The sequence below is a fragment of the Leguminivora glycinivorella genome, chromosome 1, assembly GCF_023078275.1.
Source record: "Leguminivora glycinivorella isolate SPB_JAAS2020 chromosome 1, LegGlyc_1.1, whole genome shotgun sequence".
In the NCBI taxonomy this organism is placed as follows: Eukaryota; Metazoa; Arthropoda; class Insecta; order Lepidoptera; family Tortricidae; genus Leguminivora; species Leguminivora glycinivorella.
Window position 1 is genome coordinate 26,817,532 of NC_062971.1, and position 8,247 is coordinate 26,825,778.

Genomic DNA, 8,247 nt, shown 5'->3' on the forward strand with positions numbered 1-8,247 from the left:
CGTACATGCTAGTCTGTCAGTGAATGAACGGTTAGTGAAGTGACGTGTGACCTGACAAAAATTTTAGAACGTTTCATTCGCGGTTTCATTCATTTCATTCACTCAGCACTTTAAAAGCCTCAATAGACTGTCGTACCGCAGCAAGAGAGAGATTTTGTCTCCTTCACTATGGGAGGTGCGGTGTCTATATCTATACGGTCAGACGGTCAAAGAAGTTTGTCACTAGAAATATGCGCGAAATTTAAATTTTCAATGGCACGATATGGGAACCATGGGAACGATCACGAAACGATGACCATTTGCACATACAGTTTTCATTGCGTTTGTTTCTAAAGACGAAAATGGCTTGACAGACTATTATAAAGACTATAAAGCAACTATAAAGTCAGTAGCAAAGAGCGGCAAAGTTAAGAAAAAAACCGGCCAAGTGCTAGTCGGAAAACTCCAAACAATGACAACTGGCGCTGATCACACAGTAAGAGACAATTTCACTCGCCCACCGAGGATTCCGTATCCGCGTACAGGCGTACAAACTTTCAATAGTTAAAATAATCTCATGTTTCTCATAAGACTTGACTAGAAGCTAGAAGAATAGGTACTAATGTGCATTCTTGTGTATAGCGCCATCTCTTGGTGAATTCGCTAACTGGCAGGCAAACATGGTCACGTGATACTGATAAACGATAAATCTTTTTGTACTACATATTTGCAGAGAAAAGAGACTAATGATATTTGTAAGTGCGAATCCTGACGTTTTATCGTTTATCGCGAATATCGCGCGACCATGCTATTGGTTCGGGATAATATTCTTTATAATATTAACCGAAATCGACAGTTTTTAGGGTTCCGTAGTCAACTAGGAACCCTTATAGTTTCGCCATGTCTGTCTGTCTGTCCGTCCGTCCGTCCGTCCGTCCGTCCGTCCGTCCGTCCGTCCGTCGTCGTCGGATAATCTCAGTAACCGTTAGCACTAGAAAGCTGAAATTTGGTACCAATATGTATATCATCAATCACGCCAACAAAGTGCAAAAATAAAAAATGGAAAAAAATGTTTTATTAGGGTACCCCCTACATGTAAAGTGGGGGCTGATATTTTTTTTCATTCCAACCCCAACGTGTGATATATTGTTGGATAGGTATTTAAAAATGAATAAGGGTTTACCAAGATCGTTTTTTGATAATATTGATATTTTCGGAAATAATCGCTCTTAAAGGAAAAAAAAGTGCGTCCCCCCCTCTAACTTTTGAACCATATGTTTAAAAAATATGAAAAAAATCACAAAAGTAGAACTTTATAAAGACTTTCTAGGAAAATTATTTTGAACTTGATAGGTTCAGTAGTTTTTGAGAAAAATACTGAAAACTACGGAACCCTACACTGAGCGTGGCCCGACACGCTCTTGGCCGGTTTTTACTTTATTTGAAAGATAATGTTTTACGTAAAATGTCATATAACCGAGGATGATTTAAATAGGATTTACAATCTTTATCCCTTTAACGGGCAAGACTCAAAAAAATCGTGAGTTCAAACTTCATCGCCATCCTGTAGTCCTAAAAATTCTGTACAGGAAAAAAATACAAAAAGATGGTCATACAGGGTGGTCTTTTTTGAGACCAGTGCCCTATAAAGGGTTAAACTAAGAATCGTACCTCAATTTTTAGCGCCACCTTTTAAATACTATCATAACTACACTGATGATGCCTACAAATGTATTTTTTTTTTCAAAATATTGTATTAACGTGATATCATGAATACCATCATGATATTAAAATAAAGAAGTATGTCGTTTGTTCTTCTAAGAAATAAAAACTCGCAAAAATATTTGGGAAAAACCAACTTCCAGGCTTGGAAACAGCGCCATCTAGTTTTAAGCCAATGGGCCCATAGATTTCAGGGGTACGCTTTTTTGTATGGGCTTTGTCAGTCCCGATATTAAATCGTCCTTGGTATTAATTTGAAGTACGATACAACCACAAGGAAAAGCGCTGGTAGCCTAGCGGTAAGTACGTGCGACTTTCGTTCCGGAGGTCGCGGGTTTTTCGGAATTTATGTGCGAAATGTCATTTGATATTTGTCAGTCGCTTTTCGGTGAAGGAAAACATCGTGAGGAAACCGGACTAATTCCGATAAGGTCTAGTTTTTACCCTTCGGGTTGGAAGGTCAGATGGCAGTTGCTTTCGTAAAAACTACTACGCCAAATCTTGGGATTAGTTGTCAAAGCGAGGCTCCCATAAGCCGTGGCAAATGCCGGGATAACGCAAGGAGGATGATGATGATGATATATAAACCACAAGGGTGGTTATAAATTGAAAGATGATAAACTGCGGAGGGCTTGCGGTGGGGTACCCATTATTTTTATTTGTTTTAGATACCTAATACTGGCACGACTGTATTATCTAATTTAAAAGCGAATAAGTCCATTCGAAATACTTATGCATGACACAGAATCAGTAGTAGATTTAAATAGACACTTCCGTAATGATTGTTATGAGTCAATCTTTTGTGATAAGTGATAAGTTGATAACAAATAGTTCTAAAATTACAGGGTGGTATAAGACAATGGACTAATCTAACATACAGAATGTTACAAAATCACAGACTCCTCATGTCATGAGTATAGGTAGCTACTTATATACTACTTAAGCAATTTTTACTAGGTATGCGATTAACCCCAGCTATTGCGAAAAAAATAGCACTCCATAAAAAAAATAGTACCTATCACACAACCTACATTTTTGATAAGGTACAGCGGGGCAAATCTCAACTGGGGGCAATTGTAACTACTCCATTTTTCCATTATTACACTACTTATGATGTTTAGTTCTACATGTATCCACAGTATCCACTGAACACGCCTACCATGTATAACCGGTGGACACTCTATATAATAATGCAAAACATTGTAAAACATGGGAAAAATTGCCCCGCTGTACCTTATAGCCAATTTTGTTCGCGAATTAGGGGTTGGTCCCATAACCTGTCTTTTAGACTCAACAGTCAATAAAGCCCGCCTCTATTTCCCCAGGCAGGAGATTTACGACAAACACCTTACCTGCACGGGAAGCATGGTCGCGCGATAGACGATAAAATATCAGGCCGTCCCTATCGCACTATTAGTAAGTGCGATAGGGACGGCCAGATGTTTTATCATTTATCGCGCGACCATAATTGCCTGCCTGTACACCACACCATCACTTATACCTGGCCCCGTAGCCGAATGGCATTTCTCCGACGCCAAACGAAAGCGATACGCCGCTGGCTCTGTCGCGCTAATACGCAAGCGCGATAGAGATAGATATCTACTAGCGCTTCGTTTCGTGAGCGTTTCGTGAGCGTTTGTGCCATTCGGCTAGCCACCCTGGCCCCGTAGCCGAATGGCATCTCTACGACGCGAAACGAAAACGAAACGCCGCGAAAGGTAGTCTAGCTCTCTCGCGCCGATACGCACGTGCGATAGAGATAGATATCTACGAGCGTTTCGTTTCGGGAGCGTTTGTGCCATTCGGCTATACGCACCCTGTATTTATCACTGACGGAGATACCTGGAAATAACCGGAGTGTTTAACCTGCACGTTCTAGATGCACTTTTATTCTCGTCAAAAGAATGTGGCTTTTCCAGTGGCAATATCTCAATTTCTGAAAAGATTCGACGTGACAAATACGGGGTGTCCAGCGACCGTGGAAACTGGCACACACGAGTGTCATACAATCGACCGGATATATCCGTTCGTGGCCATTTCTCCGCGGCTCAGTATAACTTACTGGAGTAAGAAGATAGAGAGATTAGCACAAGAGATTATTTTAATTTGCTTCCTGTGATGTTAAAGTACAGTAGACTTGATCATTCACGATGACTCATTAGTCTTGCGGCGCTGGCTATATTTTGAGCCCTAAGTTAAAATAATATTAAAGTCGATTCTGTTTTCGTTAATAGATACATTGTTAATTTATACATTTTACATTTCGTTTTGTGCAAAGTACCTAAGTTGCTTTTTCAGTAATTTGGTAAATTGTCGTTATAATTTTTGTTTTGACCTAATTTGCTCAAAAAAATATTCGAGATAAAACATGTAACTGTGTTGGATTTATAATGATATTTTTAACATGTATAAGTAGTTTGTGCAAATTTTGTCAATTGCGATATATTATGGTATTATGTCATACCTAGCGAAACAGATACAAAAAAATATTCATGTTAAAAAAAATAAGAAACGTCGCGTTGACTCCTTAAAATATGCCAATAAACTGATATTGTGCTGTCTTAAACAATTGCTTTATTAAAATTGCAATAATTTAGCTAAAATGTATTCTTAACATTGCAAAAAAATATTAGAGTTACTAGAGTTCACATCTCATCAACTTAAAAGGCATGATAAATAAGATACATGAATTTGTGCAAGTTTAATCAATTGCTCCTTAAATAATACGATATTAATATTAATTTTATTTGCGTACGATCGAGTCAAGCGGGCGCAATCCACGCGGCGCGGGTAGTGTAGGTATCAGCGCGGCAGCGGGGAAGGGCAATGACCTCTCTCGGCAATAGACAAACGACGCGTTGCGTATAAAACGCTAGTTTATTTAAACTGTGCGCCCAAATGAAGCTATTTAATTTAAAGCCTGTTGTGTTCGGTATTAGAGTAGCATTTTAACTAAATAATATTTATGTTTCCCAGATATAAATTATTTCAGGCATAAAATAATTCCATTAAAAATTAGCGTGCCTTGTTACTCGTAACACGAATTAGTATGAATATTATGGTCCCGGCGGGCAAAAAGCATTTATCGAAATCTGTATAATTTATTTTGACATTTGTCAAAATATATCAAAATGACATTTTTCATATCCACCCGCTATATCGCTTTTTGTTGTACATTATTTTATTTTTATAATAGACATTACGATTTACGATACAAGTGCGGAGAAAAGGAAGTTCGAAACGAGGGACGATAAATTAAAACAGGACCGGAGGGAGTATCTTAAGTTGACATGAGTTATGAATTTCCTTTTTCGCACGTGTATCATACAACGTCTTGCAGTACAGATGGCCCTTCGAAGTCTTCCTCTACTTATACTTCTCGCGCTAGCGCGTAAAAAAAAACACCATCTGTACTGAAAAGTAACTTTATTATATAATTACTACAAACAAATTGTCAAAAGTCATTTTGATCATATAATCTGTCAAAATGTGATTTTGGGTAAAAAATTTCAAACTGGAATTACGAGTCTAAAATGTCAAAAAAGTATGTTGAGTCAAGACAAGAGTGTCAAAATGTAATTTTGAGTCAGAACTATCAAAACTGACATTTTCGAATCTCGAATCTATTGACATTTGCTGTCATAACTGTCAGAATGAAATTTTGGGACCAAACTGTCAAAATATATTTGGATCAAAACTGTCAAACGCCTGAAACAAACCTGTCAAAATGACATTTTGAATCAAAACTGTCAAAATCTATCATTTGCCATTAAGGTACTATATCTTATACAACGGAATGACTTCAATTTACATTTTGGGTTAAAACGATCATATTGACATTTGCTGTCAAAAGTGTCAAATTGACATTTTGGTCAAAACCGTCAAATTTAAATTTTGCTCTAAACTATCAAATTGACATTTCGGTCAAAAATTCAAAACTGTCAAATTGACATTTTGGTCCAAAAAGTAAAATTGACATTTTCGTCAAAACTTTCAAATTTACATTTTTAGTCAAAACTGTCAAATTGACATTGTGTTAATTCTGTTATATTGAAATTTTGGCTCAACAGAGTCAAAATGTCACTTTGGGTCAAAAATGTAAAAATAAAATGTTGGGGAAAAACTGTCAAATTAACATTTTGCTTTAAAACGATCAAATTGGCGATTATCTGTTGAACTGTCAAAATATATTTTCGATCAAAATTTCCAAATTGACGTCTAATTTCAAACCTGTCAAAATGGTATTTTGAATCAAAACTGTCAATATTGTCAATTGCCTTTATGGTATGTGTAATCTGTCGTGTTGACAACGGAATGACTTCTCTTTACACTTTGGGTATTTATGGGTTAAAACGATGATATTGTCATTTGCTGTCAAAACTGTCAAATTGATATTTTGGTCAAAACTGTCAAAATTGCATTGTGTCAATTCGGTCATATTGCCCTTTGGGTTAACAATGTCAAAATGTCTCTTTTGTCCAAAAATGTAAAAATGAAATTTTGGGTCAAAAATGACAAATTTACATTTTGGGTTAAAACGATCAACTTGGCATTTGTGCTCAAAATTGTCAAATTGACATTTTGGGTCAACTCTGTCAAAACATCATCTTGGGTCAAAACTGTCAAAGCGATATTTTGGGCCAAAACTGTCAAAATGACATTTTGAATCAATACTGTCAAAATCTGTCAATTGTCTTTAAGGTACCTACGTAAGTAGTTTATACAACGGTATGAGTGGTATGACTTTATTTCTAAGCAACAACCAAGTTAGTCTAATTTGACTGTATGACTCATACACCGTGTTTTTTTTTTCGTTTTCCATGAAATTCGACATGCAGTTGTTAGGTTCATTATCGGGAACCACCTGGTATACAATGTGTTTTTATTGATATCCGTTAACTTTAAGGGAAGTTTGCTTAGGTGAATTACAATTAATTTCTCTAAGAAAACGAAATATACATATTAAAAAATAAATTTAATGAATCAATTAGTGTAGTAAAAAAAAAGTGTAGTACGGCCTTTATACTTTCAGAATACTATTTATTATGACATGTGACGTCAATTACTAGACACTGGTTGAATGTTATTTTATTCTTGTTTCTCACACGGATTTAACTTTAGGAAATTTTATAGGATGTCACACACGTGTCCAGTAATTAAATTTATTTTTTTAAATAGATCGATAACCGTACAACTTAAGACGCTGGTTTCATAGATACCATACATACATACATGCATACAATCACGCCTGTTTCCCAGAGGGGTAGGCAGAGATCACGGATTTCCATTTACTACGATCCTGACAAACCACTTTCGCTTCACACACTTTCATAACGTTTCTCATACACGCTCGTCGGTTTCGAGTACTTCTGACCTGGGTGGCTAGCCGAATGGCACAATCGCTCACGAAACGCTCACGAAACGAAGCGCTAGTAGATATCTATCTCTATCGCGCTTGCGTATTGGCGCGACAGAGCCAGCGGCGTATCGCTTTCGTTTGGCGTCGGAGAAATGCCATTCGGCTACGGGGTCTGGCCTTTTTGCAATATTTCCCTGATTTGATCAAGAAGCGATAGATAATCATATATAAAGATATAGATTCATAGATAAATAATTGTTTTTGACCTAAAGAACCTTTCCTTAAAGTTAACGGAATTCAATAAAAACACAGTGTATACATACACACACGCTGGTTTCTCGTCTATTTTGTGACAATAGTGCCTGGCAGAACTAAATTTAGGAAAGAAATCGCGAAAGATTTTATACTCCATTTACTGTGCCGCCGTGCGTTTAATTTGCATTATAATTGGAAATCTAGGAAAATATAGAAAAAAAACGTTACTCTTTTTGGGTTTTGCATCAGCTCTATGATCAGTTAATCACTTCCTTAAATACTTCCCGTTATAAAAATTACACCCTGTATTGTGTAACGAAAAACTGAAATTATTAGTTACAATAATAAATATAATCACGGTGTATGAATAGGATACTGGATCAAATTACCCCCATATTGGAATAAAGGCGAATTTATCGCAATTACGAGGATTTCGTAGGGAAATGTAAAATGAAATCATATTTTCGATGCGATACCTTCACGTGTTTTCGAAATATACAGATTGGTCTTTTCGTTAATAATGTAATACGAGTAAAATAAAGTTCAGTAATAATATATATGTGTTAGTTTTAATTGGGAAGACATGCAAAAAATTGGGAGAATCCCGTCAAATCCCGACCATCTGGCAACCCTAAATTATGCATGACTGCGCACGAGACGTATGTTCTTACGCCGCGAGGCAGCGCGGCTTCGCGCCAGTGGCACGCGCCAACCTGATTGGTTATCGGTTGCGCGCCACACTGCGCGAAAATTTAAAATACTTTGCTATTGAAATATAGTCAAATATTGAAAACCCATTGATCAAAACCGCACAAATTAAATTTGATGACTCGATATTATATTATAATAATATAGACGTCAACTTATGAACATGAAAATTTTTTTGAGGATTTGAACGGGTTTTTATTACAAAATATTTTTTTTAAATATAA